The following is a 12606-nucleotide window of genomic DNA, read 5'->3' as shown; positions in this document are numbered from 1 at the left end:
TAGCTCTCAACTCTACCATATACTGAGCTAGGCTCACTGTCTCTGACACACCTACCCCCATTACTCCAGTTACTGTGTCAGTCTATCTCATCCAGGGCCTTCCTCTCCTGCACTGTCTCTCCACCCTTCCAAGCATGATAATTCTTCTCCAGAGACTGGTCCCTCCTGGCCACATGCCCAAAGTGTGAGGTGGAGCTTCAAAATCCTTGCCTCCAAGGAGCAGCCTGGTTTCACCCTCTCTAGGATAAACCTCTTTGTTCTCTTGGCTGTCCATGGTATGCTCAGTATTCTTCTCCAACACCACAACTAAAAGGTATCCATTTTTTTTCTGTCATCTTTGGTCATTGCCCAGCTTTCTGATGCATAGCAACTAATTACAAAGATCATGGCCTGAATCAAGTATATCTTAGTCTTCAGACTGGCATCATTGCTCTTCAGCACTTTTTAGAGATCTCTGACAGCAGCTTTCCCTGGAGCAATTAATCTTTTGATTTCTTGACTGCTGGTGCCAAAAGTATTGATTGTGGAGTGAGCAAGCTGAAATTGTTAACAACCTCAATCTCTTCTTCATCTTTTATGGTGCTGTGAATTGGCCCGGTGGTGAGAATCTTTGTCTTCTTGATATTGAGTTTTAATCCATACTGAAGACTGTAGTCCTTGACCTTCTGCAGCAGATGCTTCAGGTCCTCAGTTTCTGTGAGCAAGATTGTGTCATCTGCATAATACAGGTTGTTGATGAGTCTTCCTCCAAGCCTGATGTCACATTCCACCTTACAAAGTCCAGCCTCCCGAATGATCTGTTCCTCATATAGATTGAAAAGGTATGGAGACAGGCTGCCTCCCTGACACCTCCCGCTGGTGACCTAGTGGTAAGAAATTACAGTTTGAAACCGAAGGTGGGTCGTTCAGATCCACCAGCTCTGCCCCAGGGAAGAAAGATGAGCAGCCTTCTCCCATGCTGGGCAGCCCCTGAAGGTTCTGACGACACATGACGGCAGCAACAACTAAGAACAGAAATATCCAAATCAGGAAGTTCGGCTAAGATTTTGTAAATGTCATCAGTTAAGAAATCCTGCCCTGTAATGATTATTGAAGAACATTGATTGCTCTTGTGTGTGGGGCGTTGTGGTGACATGATGGGAGCATTCTGCGTCCCATTATCCCAGCCTCCTAGCATGGAGGGAGCTCTGAAGTGTCGAGAAGTGACGCCGGGGGCATCCCAGGGTTTGAAGGTGACAGCTGCTTTAAGCCATTGAATTGCAGCTGTACAGATACACGTATTACCTACTAAAACATCTTTATCCATCATTATTGGGCTTCTTACAGAGTTTAGGTTACTAAGCTCTGGAAAAGAAGAGTCACTGGACTATGCCAGGTCCTGGGCTTTCTGGCTATTCAACCTACTTTCCTTCGGAAGTACAGACTCTTGTGCCTTTTTGTCTTTCAAAGGTAAAAGAAAAATTCTTTCATTGTTTTACAATCCCTCCCCCCCCAGGTCCACTCCACTCCACTATGCAGCCTTTGTTCTGAACTCCTGTCATGACAAAAATACCTAATCACATGTCCCTTTTAAACAGTTCTCTCCCCCATCTGTTTCAGTGCAATATACATTATTTATCCCATCTTTCTCAGTCTTCCCCCAACCCTGATGTCGGTCCTGTTTTACAACAGTGGCACCGTGTAGTATTTGTCCTTCTGTGACTGAGATAGTTCACTCAGTGTCACCATTTTGAATAATATTGCATGAGTTCCTTGCTTTTCAGACTCCTGTGCCTTTTCCTGCACTAAAGTTCTAATCGTTGGTGTGGAGTCCAGAGTGGGCACAAATATGTGTGCCTCTGGGTAAAGTTTGTTTCTAACATAATTAAGCTAAACTAAAAGAAGCAGACCTCAAAGAAAGTTTGATAGTGTCTGAGATTTATCTGGGCTATTTTTTGGAAGTGAAGATACACACCACCGTCTTGGGGCCCCTATAAGCTTTTTTTTTTTTTAACAATTTCTCTCCTCATTTATGCCTTTGTCTTTCTGTGTACTTGACTCTCAGTTCCCTTTCTTTTCCCTCTTCTCCATGCATTCCCTGCCCCCTCCCCATTTCTCTTTCTTCTGCTGTCTTCCTTTCCCTGTTGCCAGCTCCCATGCTTGGTGGCGTTATGTCTCAGGCAGTTTTATCACTGGCTGATAATCAGAACTAAATGTGAGTGTTAATCTGATATTAGAGTTGTAGTTTGTAATGTTCCACACTTGTGTAGATGATTTCTGAAGATCCTAGTATGTTCACAAGGCATGTTCCATGTTGAATACTCTTGTATTGAAATGTATGTGGAAGAGAAAAATTCCCAAGCTCTTCTCCATACATCAGTAAACATTCCAATAGGTTTTAGATTGATGTTTACATTTTAGGCTAAAAGACATCCTGTTAGAGAAGAGTAACTGTGTGGATGATATATTTTAGAATTCTTTATATCTTACAAATTTTTGCTACACTGAGATGTTACTTGTGGAAAACTATTTTAAAGTTGCTTGTCATAGCTACTGTTAGGTACTGTTGAGTCACATCTGACTTAAAGACACTATGTGAAAATGTGCAGCAATAAAGAAAATTTTGTAAAAAAAGACACTGCGTGTATAACAAACAGATCCGACCGCTGCCAATGCTTTGGCCCCCTTATAATCTCTGCTGTGCGTAAGCCCATTGCTGCAGTCACTGTGTCAGCCATCTCGCTGGGAGTCTTCCTTTCTTCTCTGCCACATTTCCAGTGGTGTTTTGTTTACTTGGATGCCAGTTCCCTCTAAATATCTATGTTAGGAGATTTCCTTCTACAGAATCTCAATACGATGACTACACACTAGTAAACCTAGTATTGATTGATACAGAGATCAGAGATCCTGCAGCCTCAGTTCAGACCACCAAGACAGAGTGAGCATTGTGTTAAAGCCAGTCACATGAGTGTCCTGGTTTCCCAGTACATAGAAGAGTTCCAGCCCTTGCTGTGTTCCACAATCAACACTCTTGATGTCAGCAGTCAGCAAACCAAAAAAAATGAATAGCATTAGGAAAACCTGCTGTCAGGGATCTCTCCAGGGTGCTGGAGAGCAGCAGTGCCAGTCTAGAGGCTAAAGTGCACCTGATGCAGGCCGTGGTCTTTGCAGTGAGCTGGGCAATGAATAAGGATGACAGAAGAGTCAACATTTTCGAGTTGTAGTCCTAGAGAAGAGTCTTGAATATGCCACACACTACTAAGAGAACAAACAGGTCTATCCTGGAGAAGATGAAACCAAGTTGCTCCTTGTAGTTAAGGATTTTGAAACTCTATCTCATATAATTTGGACATGTTACCGGGAGAGACTAATCCTTGGAGAAGAACAACATCCTTGGAATAGTGGAGGGACAGAGCAGAAGATGAAGATCCTGTTTGAGATGAATTGGCAGTGACGGAGATAAAGGGGGAATGAGATTGTGTCAGGATAAGGGAAGGTTTTAGTTATTGTGCATAGGGTCACTATGAGTCGCACGCGACTTGATGGCATATAACACAGCAACAACAAAGAGTTACATTTATACTAGCAGTGTGACTTAAAGGTGCAACAACAGTGTGGAAAAGCTTGAAATTATTGTTAAAATGACTGAAATGTGACAGAGACACAGAGCGAGCACGTGTTCTAGAAAGACAGCAGCAGTCAACTCCGTGAACTCAGGGATGCCCGGCACTTTGGTTGTTAACGCAGTGTTCATGAAGGGCAGTAAGTCGAGTGCAGTGGAGCGAGGTATGCCTGTCCCTCTATCTGATATGTGAGAAACACTGAACTGGGGTGTGTGTGCGCTTGTTTTTATTTTTAAAGAGTAAGCACATTGGTTGACAAAAATATATTGAATGAACAAGAGAGTGGTTGACAAAAATATATTGAATGAACAAGAGAGTCTGCCACAGAAACCTTTTAATACACGTTTTGAAAGTCAAATGTAGTCATAAAAATAGAAAGGAGAAGCATTTTATATTTTTATGTGCTGTTGTCAAAGATACATTAAATATAAACAGGGCATATAGGAATGCAAAAAAGAAATTGTGAGTGTATTTGCATGGGATGTTGATGTGTGCCTTTGAGTTGGAATTGACCCGGAGCTCACCGTCCAGTGGGTTTATAGAGGCACTAATCCCAGGGGAGGAGTTACCCATCTTTCTGTCCTGGAACATTTGGTGGATTTGAACTGCAGGCCTTTGAGGATTGGAGCACAGCGTCTTATCACTAGGTCACCAGAGTTCCCTGTTTGCATATATACGTATATATTTATACCCACAAACAAATACACAGCCTTGGAAAGGATTGGGATGAAGATTTTAGATCATTAAGAATAAAAGCTGACTGTAAGACCTCATAAAATATCTTTTTAAAATTCTTTTTGAAACATACATAATTACATTCCTTATTCAAAACTAGGGTGTCTCAGTTATCTAGTGCTGCTGTAACAAAAACATCCACAAATGGGCATATTTAATAAAGAGAATCAGTCAGAGCGCTGGCTCTAGGGGAAGGCCAGTTCTCTGCTGACTCTTGGGGGAACGTTCTTGTTCCTTGGTTTCCTGGGCATCTTCATGGGGGGGGTAATATCTCTCATCCCCTCTTCTGGCTTCCTTTGTTAGTTTATTCTTTTTGTATCTCAGAAGAGATTGTATTAAGACCTACTCTACCCTAATAGTTGTTCCCAAATGGTATTACAACCTTAGGTGTTAAGGTATTAACATGTAACAGACATGGTAATGTAGTGTAAACAGGTATGGGATGTGAAATAACCACTTGTGGTATTTCTGGTACAGCAGCAATAGGTTACTAAGACGCTTTTATTTTTTCCTAAAGAATATGATGTTGTTGTTGAGTACCATCAAGTTGGAACCAACCCATAGCTGGCTCTCCACCGGGTTTTCAGAGACAGTTATTCGTACGGGAGGAGACTGTTCAGTCATCTCTCGTGGAGCGGCTGATGGGTTTGAACTGCAAGCCTTTGGGATTGCAACCCAGCTTCTTACCACTAGTCCACCGTAGCTCCCTAACAAAGAATATTGTCAGACACTTTCCAAGTACTCATTTGGAATTAGGTTTAAAAGTATTAGCTGCCAGTGGGGAGAGGAAGGACGCCATGAGCTCTTGTCTGAGAATTTCACAGCAGAAAAGAAGATGTATAGGAATTTGTATGTTCCCTTGGTGGAAGGGATGTGTCCCTCCTCCAAGCATGAGAAGGGAAGAAGGTAATTTGGTCGTTTAATTCAGTAGAAAAGTGCAGAAGGTAGCAGATGGGTCAGAGTTTACCTTGCACACCTCCTCCTACCTTTGATGAGAGAAGTTCTGAGCATGGTGGGAAAAGCTGCTAAGAAAATGAAGACTTGGGGCTAACACCTGGCTGTGTCGGAATTTTTTTCCAGACTCTCACGTTTTACTGAAGGTAAAAGGTTGAAAAAACCAAACCAGAGAACCTCACTACAAAGAAAACTGTTATTTGTAAATCACTTCCACTTGCTAGCTATTTGAGTATTTTGTGTGGTAATTTCTTTTTCTCTAATTATGTGATGAACTTCTGTGGTATTTTTTCCTTTTAGATTAATGGCTTCATAGGTTTCATGAATGGCTAAAATTAATTTCCTAGTTAACTCAGCCAGGGTTTGCTTTCTGGTTTTGTCTGATTAACGCATAGGTATCGATTGGTACTTAGAGCCTCTTTTCCAGAAGGCTGGTGTTTGTTAATCATGAGTGTCCACCGTCCATTAGCATCCCGTGGTTAATGGAGATGGATGGTCAGCCTGTGACAGATGCTTCTGGACGCTTACCATTTCACCAGTGGTGGTTAAATTCCCGTCAGGGGCTGGCAGCCACCAGGACCCAGGCAGGCATTCCAGGAGAGAGGAGCCCAGAACAGCTCTGTCAGGAGTCCAGGGCAGGATGCTGTGGGTGAAAAAGCTGGGTTTTTTCTGCTTGTTCAGGTTGATGAGATTGTGAGGTTGGATGAGGCTGAGCTAGCCCGTGGGAGATGGACTCTCGCAGTATTAACTTGGATCCCTGGTACTGCAAAAGTTAATCATTTGTCTGTTAACTGAAAGAGTGACAGTTTCATCCTGCTGAAGCTCTGCAGGAGGAAAGGCCTGGCCATCGGTTCCCATAAAAAATCCCAGCCTAGGGAACCCTCAGGGCCATTCTGCTCTGTCCCCTGAAGTCACTGAGTCCGAATCAATGCTTTAACCCTGACATAGCATGCAGTGGAAGGGAGACAGCGGCAGGACTGAAAGGTTATGTGACAGCATAACACTGAGAGCATGCGCTGTTGACAAAGGCTCGCTGGACGCTGGGACGCGCTGTTGACATAGGCTCGCTGGACGCCGGGACGCGCTGTTGACAAAGGCTTGCTGGACGCTGGGATGCGCTGTTGACACAGGCTCGCTGGACGCCGGGATGCCTTGAGCAGCTCTCTCAACATTAAAAATCATGATGTCGGCTGTAAATGCAAAAACACTCTGTTGTGCATGTGTACAGTTCAAAGAATGGTCAAATCAAAACATCCAGATTATATTTATTGCAGCTTTGTTCACAATAGCAAGGAGTTGGAAACAACGTAAGTGCCCATCAACAAACGAAGGGATAGAGAAGCTGTGGTATATTCACACAATGGAATGCTATGCTGCATTGAAAAACAAGGAACTCATACAATATTATTTAAAATGGGTGACCCTGCAGGACATTATGCGAGTGAAATATCTCAGTCACAAAAGGACAAATACTACATAGTGCTTCTGTTATAAAACAGGACTGACATTGGGGTTGGGAGGAGACTGAGAAAGATGGGAAAAATAATGTATACTGCATTGAAACAGATGAGGGAGAGAATTGTTTAAAAGGGATATGTGATTAGATATTATTGTCATGACAGGAGTCTAGAATGAAAGCTGCATATTGGAGTGGACCTGGGGAAAGGGATTGTATAACAACGAAATAATTTTTCTTTTACTTTTCAAAGAGAAGAGTGTACTTGTGGGGAGAGGGGTGGGCAAAGGAGAAAAGTGCAATAATAAATGAATGGAAATATAAAATCTCTGTAAATTTTCATTAAAATTAATAATAATGTAATCTAGATACAGTAGAAGTAAAACATCACAAGTGCCAATGTAGAATTTCTAGGTGCTGCAGATGGTTAACACTTTTGACTGCTTGCCAAAACATTAGGAGTTCAGATCCACCTAGAGGCACTGAGGAAGAAAGGCCTGCCTACTTAAAAAAAAATCAGCCATTGAAAGCCATGTGGTGTCTAGATCTGCATCCCAGCATCCAGCAAGCCTGTGTCAACAGCGCATCCCGGCATCACCATGAGTCAGAGTTAGCCGAGATCCACTAGGGGCTTAGAGCCTTTTGCTAAGAACGGTTCTCATTTGGGGCTTGTCTAGTGTTTCCCCCAGGTTTGCTGCCGTTGTTTATTTGAGTGCTCCTTGCTCTCTGGCATCACAAGATGTGTCAGCCGCTGCAATCGCTCCTCCTCAGTAGCCTCCCTTCTTCCCGTGCACTGGGGACAGCTGTCCTTAAGTCTGTCTTAGTAAATCTGCTTTCCTTCGTAGCTGTGCGTACCCAGTTAGGAACAGTGCATTTCGTTCACCTGTTTTCTATTTTGATACGGTAGAACCCTACTGGATGCATTCTTCTGGACCCGTCTTCCGTTTAACATGACGATTTTTAAATTTTATCATGCTTTTCCTTGCAGCCATGGGTCGTGAATTTTCCCACCAGTGTAGTTTTCCATGCAGTGTTCCACAGTGATCTGTTCATTCATCTGTTTGTTTGGGGTTTCACATTGGGCATTTATGTTGTGAATAATGCTACACATATTTAGAAACTTATCTTCTGGAACATGCATAAAAGCTTGTATAGATTACATTCTTCTTATGTAAAGAGACTGATACCACTTCATAAACTTCTGGGTTTGCTCGAACAGTTGAAGCAAGCATGAGATTATTAATGTGCAGTTAACGTCAGCTGCATTAAATGAAGATTAATCTCAAGTTTGATCTTTTACTTATTGAAATTTTAAAATATGGTAAACCAATTATTTTAATGATGCTGAGTCAGTCTACCTAAAAATACAGGACGTCTTTCTATTTCGTGAAGATCTATTTGTGCCTCTTGTAGAAGTGTTTCAAATTTACGCTCAGATAGCTTTTGCATGTATCTTGTTCGTCTTATTCTAAAGTGTTATCATCTTTTGCAAGCTGTGTTTTGTTTGTTGGATTTTTTTTTCTTCAGTTAATGCATTGTGGATATCTGAACAGGTCAGTACGTGGAAATTGCTTCATTTTAAAAAAATGTTATTAGGTGCCATTGAATCTACTATTCATAACTCTATGAACCACAGATCGAAACTTCACGCTATCATTGTCCTCATTGACATCATTGTCAACATGCATCTTTGCAGTGCTCAAGTCCATTGTCGCATTCAGTGAGTCAATCCAGTTTTTAAAAATGGAAATGTTTTCATAGCACTTCAATTTGAAATTTTCTCTATTAATGTATTTTATGTTGCTTCTAGCTTTTGTCTACAGTGTTGTGAAGAATATTCTTATACCCATATTTTTGCTTGCTTTTGCATTATTGTATCTGTAAAATAGATACTTGGAAATAGGATTGTTTATTTGTAAAATGAAAAGGCCACTTAGCATTTAGTCAGATCCCAGTCGGGAACCAGTGGGCTATGGGGTAGATGGTGAAATTTATTTCTAATATACCTTTCTGTAATGTTAAATTTAACTCTTGGTTGCTGTGATGCTGAAGACTGTGACAGTGATGTGCCAATCGTGGTAATGGGCACCCATGGTGGACAGTGTTGGCTGGAGCTTCCCGACTAAATCAAGCCTGGAAGCAGGAGTGGCATCCACTTCCAAAATGGCTTGCCTCCGGAAACTCTCTGTACGAACAGTGCTCAGGCTGTTCATTCATAGGGTCGCTATGAGTCGTCTACGACTCGACGGCATCGAACAACAACAACGTTAAATTTGGTCAAGAGTTTTTATTGCTTGAATCTTCTGACTGTCAGCAAATTCTGGCGAAATACTGAGGGTCGGAAAATTTATCTGGCGTGAGATCACAGACGTGATTATGAGAAATCCCCAGCTTCCAAAACCCAGGACCTTCTCAAAACTGGTTTGAGTCGAGGGTCTTCCTTGCTTGAATCTCCAGACTGTCAGCAAATCCCAGTGGAATTTTGGGCTAGAGTGGATGATCTAAGAGAACAAGCAGAAGCTGAGGCCTCATTTTGTACCAGCCTTGGAAACCACACAGTGTTACTCAGGCCACTGTGGAAAGCCAAATATGAAATTTAATATTAATAATAAAGCAAATGCTGTGTCAGGATAGGAGGGAGGCTGATATGATTTGGAATTCACCCTGTAGCACTAAGGCAATCCTGAAATGTTTACAGGGGTAGGCAGTAAGGCAATCCTTAGGGGTCTACATAATTTTGGGTTTGTATTTACTGACTCCCTCCCTCCTGAGATAAGCATCAGGTAAACAATAGAGAAGAACTCAGCCTTACTTACAGAAGACTTCACCATGATCTTTTGTTTTTATTTACTACTCCCTTGTGATTTTTCCCTTGTTGATCTTTCTGATGATTCTCAAGAAAAACCAAGAAATAGGGTATTAGCTTAGGGGCTGCAGTCCTCCCAGCTGTTAGCCCTCTGCCTTCATGCTTTCTGGTCTTACCCCGCGTCTAATCTTTTCCTTTGGTTGACAACAGGCCACATTCTGCTCATTGGAAGCAAGCTAGTAAGTTCATGCTGCATTCAGACTCAACTGGTGATGTAGTCTGTAGAGTTACACTGTTAACTGAAGGACTGCACCCTGCTCTGGTGGTTCAGATCCACCTGTAGTTTGAAGGGAGAGGGATAGACAGTTTCCTCCTGCATTATTTACAGCCTTTGAGACCCAGCGGAGGATCAGCTGTGAGTTGACTCTAACTCGATGGCAATGTGTTGAGTTGTTAATTAAAGAGGGATGTCAGAGAATCCAGAATCATACTTTGAAGCCACTATACTGCATCGGAGAGTCGAACAATGACTAGGGAGGACAGGAGAATTGATGCCTTTGAGCTGTGGTGCTGGAGAAGAGTATTGAATGTACCATGGACTGCCAAGAAAACAAATAGATTCATCCTAGAGAGGGTTAAACCAGGCTACTCCTTGGAGGCAAAGATTCTGGGGCTTCGTCTGACATACTTTGGACATGTTGCAAGGAGAGACAGGTCTTTAGAGAGGGACATCGTGCTGGGTAGAGTAGAGGGACAGCGCAGGAGGGGAAGACCCTCTATGAGGTGGATTGATTCAGTGACTGGGGTAATCGGGATGGGTGTGTCAGAGGCAATGCGATTGGCACAGGATAGAGCACGGTTTAGGGCTGTTGTACATAGGGTCGCTGTGAGTCGCAAATGACTCGACGGCACATAACATAACAACAATACTGGTCTAGTGGTAAGGAGATGCACTTCCAACCCAAAGGTACACAGTTTCAATTCAATAGATGGACCATGGCCAGTTTCCTCCCACTCATTTTGTTGTTGTTTTGTGCCATTGAGTTGACTACAGCTCATAGCAACCCTGGGCACACTAGTTCTGAACCCTGCTCTATCCTGAGCCAGTCTTACTGTCTCTGACACACCTACTCTCAGTAACCCAGTTACTGTGTCAATCTGTCTCATCCAAGGTCCTTCTCTCCTGAGTTGTCCCTCCACCCTTCCAAGCATGATACCTTTCTACAGGGACTTTATGTGAGAGGCCAACATCCTTGCTTCCAAAGAGTAGCTTGGTTTCACCCTTTCTAGCACAGACCTGATAGTTTTCTTGGCAGTCTATAGTATGTTCAAGACTCTTCTCCAGCACCACAACTCAAAGGCATTGATTCATCTTCTATCATCCTTAGTCATTGTCCAGTTCTCTCATGTATAGCAAGTAAATGTGATGACCACGGTCTGGATCAGGTGTACCTTAGTCTCTAGACTGACAGCATTGCTCTTCGTACTCTGAAGAGATCCCTAACAGAAAACTTCCCCACTGCAATTCGTCTTTTGATTTCCTGACTGCTAGTGACAGGAGTGTTGATTGTGGAATTGAGCAAGCTGAAATTGTTAATAACCTCAGTCTCTTCCCAGTCTATCATGGTGCTTCCATTTGACCCTGTGGCGATAATCTTTATCTTCTTGATGTTGAGTTTCTGTCCATACTGAAGACTGAAGTCTTTGACCTTCTTCAGCAAGTGCTTCAGGCCCTTCTCAGTTTCAGCAAGTAAGATTGTGCCTTCTGTATAATGTAGAGTGTTGATGAGTCTTCCTCCAATACTGATGCCATATTCTTCCTCATAAAGTGCAGCCTCTTGAATGATCTGTTCTGCATGCAGATTATAGACTCTGAAAACCATCTGGATGGACTGTCTGACTCAATGGCAGATAACAAGAGCAACAACACTGTCCATGCTCTAAAGGAGGTGTGCTGGTATAATTTTGTAAAAGGAAAAATAACTGTGGGATCCAGGGGAAGATTAATCTGGAAGTAGTGTCAGAAATGAACTGGCAAAAAGAGAGGCAGGAAGTCTATTCCAGCAGGTGAGCAGCGGTTAAGTAGTGATGGTTGAGCCACGGACAATGTGAGCAGAGTGATGGGACCCACCGGAGGAAGGTGTGAGAGGAGAAAGAGTGCATTCCACGTCCACAGGTCTATACAAAGGTCAGACGTGCAATCACTGGGAAATGAAACCCAGTTTTGAGTACAGTAAAGGTTGTAGTTTAGACTGTAAAGAGAACAGTCCCAAGAATTGGAAGTATGGATTCAGGACATTTCAAATTTGTTATCCCAGAGTTACAGTTAAATTTTTTTTAAGGCATGATATGTGAGCAGACAACGCTGGGGACTACTCTTTTGGAGGGAAGCAGGCTGTGGCTTGGATTAATTAGGGAGAGCTGCTCAATCTGCAGCACTGGAGAGAAGTAGGGCCAGTTTATGTATCTGGCTGGAACAATACAGTAGAGTGATCAAGAGCTTCAGATACTGCAGAGTTTGAAGGAAATGACACTCAAGCTGAGTGCATTTGCCTGTAAGATTAACCCAAGTGACAGCAGTTTAAGTGCAGTAGAACAATTTTGGAAATTGGATTATAGCGTTTAATTTGATTATTAACTTTCAAAAAGTGAGGTGGGAGGCTGAGTGGCTGGTTGCTATTCATCATTTAGATTTTGAGATCCTAAACCATCTTGTCTCTTTTTGGCACCCCAAGCATCCCTAAAATGCTACTTCACTTTTGTCCAAATAATGTGGTTTATGTATACATAGTCACCACCCGCAAAATTCCCTCTGGTATTATTTTCCCGAACATGCTATATTTATGTGGAGGCATCATTTCTTAAATAAAGAATTGGCATGTCTATTCAATTATTTGATAGAGAGGAGTGTAAATAGGACTTAACGTCACTCGTTTAAGAGACATCGGCATAACTTAGTTTTTTTCACTTAAATTATTGCTTGAATGTATTTATGAGTCTATCTGTGTTCTTTTACTCCTCCCTTATTTTCTCTCTGATTAGTAAAACTTGAC

Source organism: Elephantulus edwardii, unplaced genomic scaffold (assembly GCF_000299155.1).
Source record: "Elephantulus edwardii isolate Elephantulus edwardi_28Jun2011 unplaced genomic scaffold, EleEdw1.0 scaffold00055, whole genome shotgun sequence".
Taxonomy (NCBI): domain Eukaryota; kingdom Metazoa; phylum Chordata; class Mammalia; order Macroscelidea; family Macroscelididae; genus Elephantulus; species Elephantulus edwardii.
Note: the sequence above shows the minus strand (reverse complement) of the source record.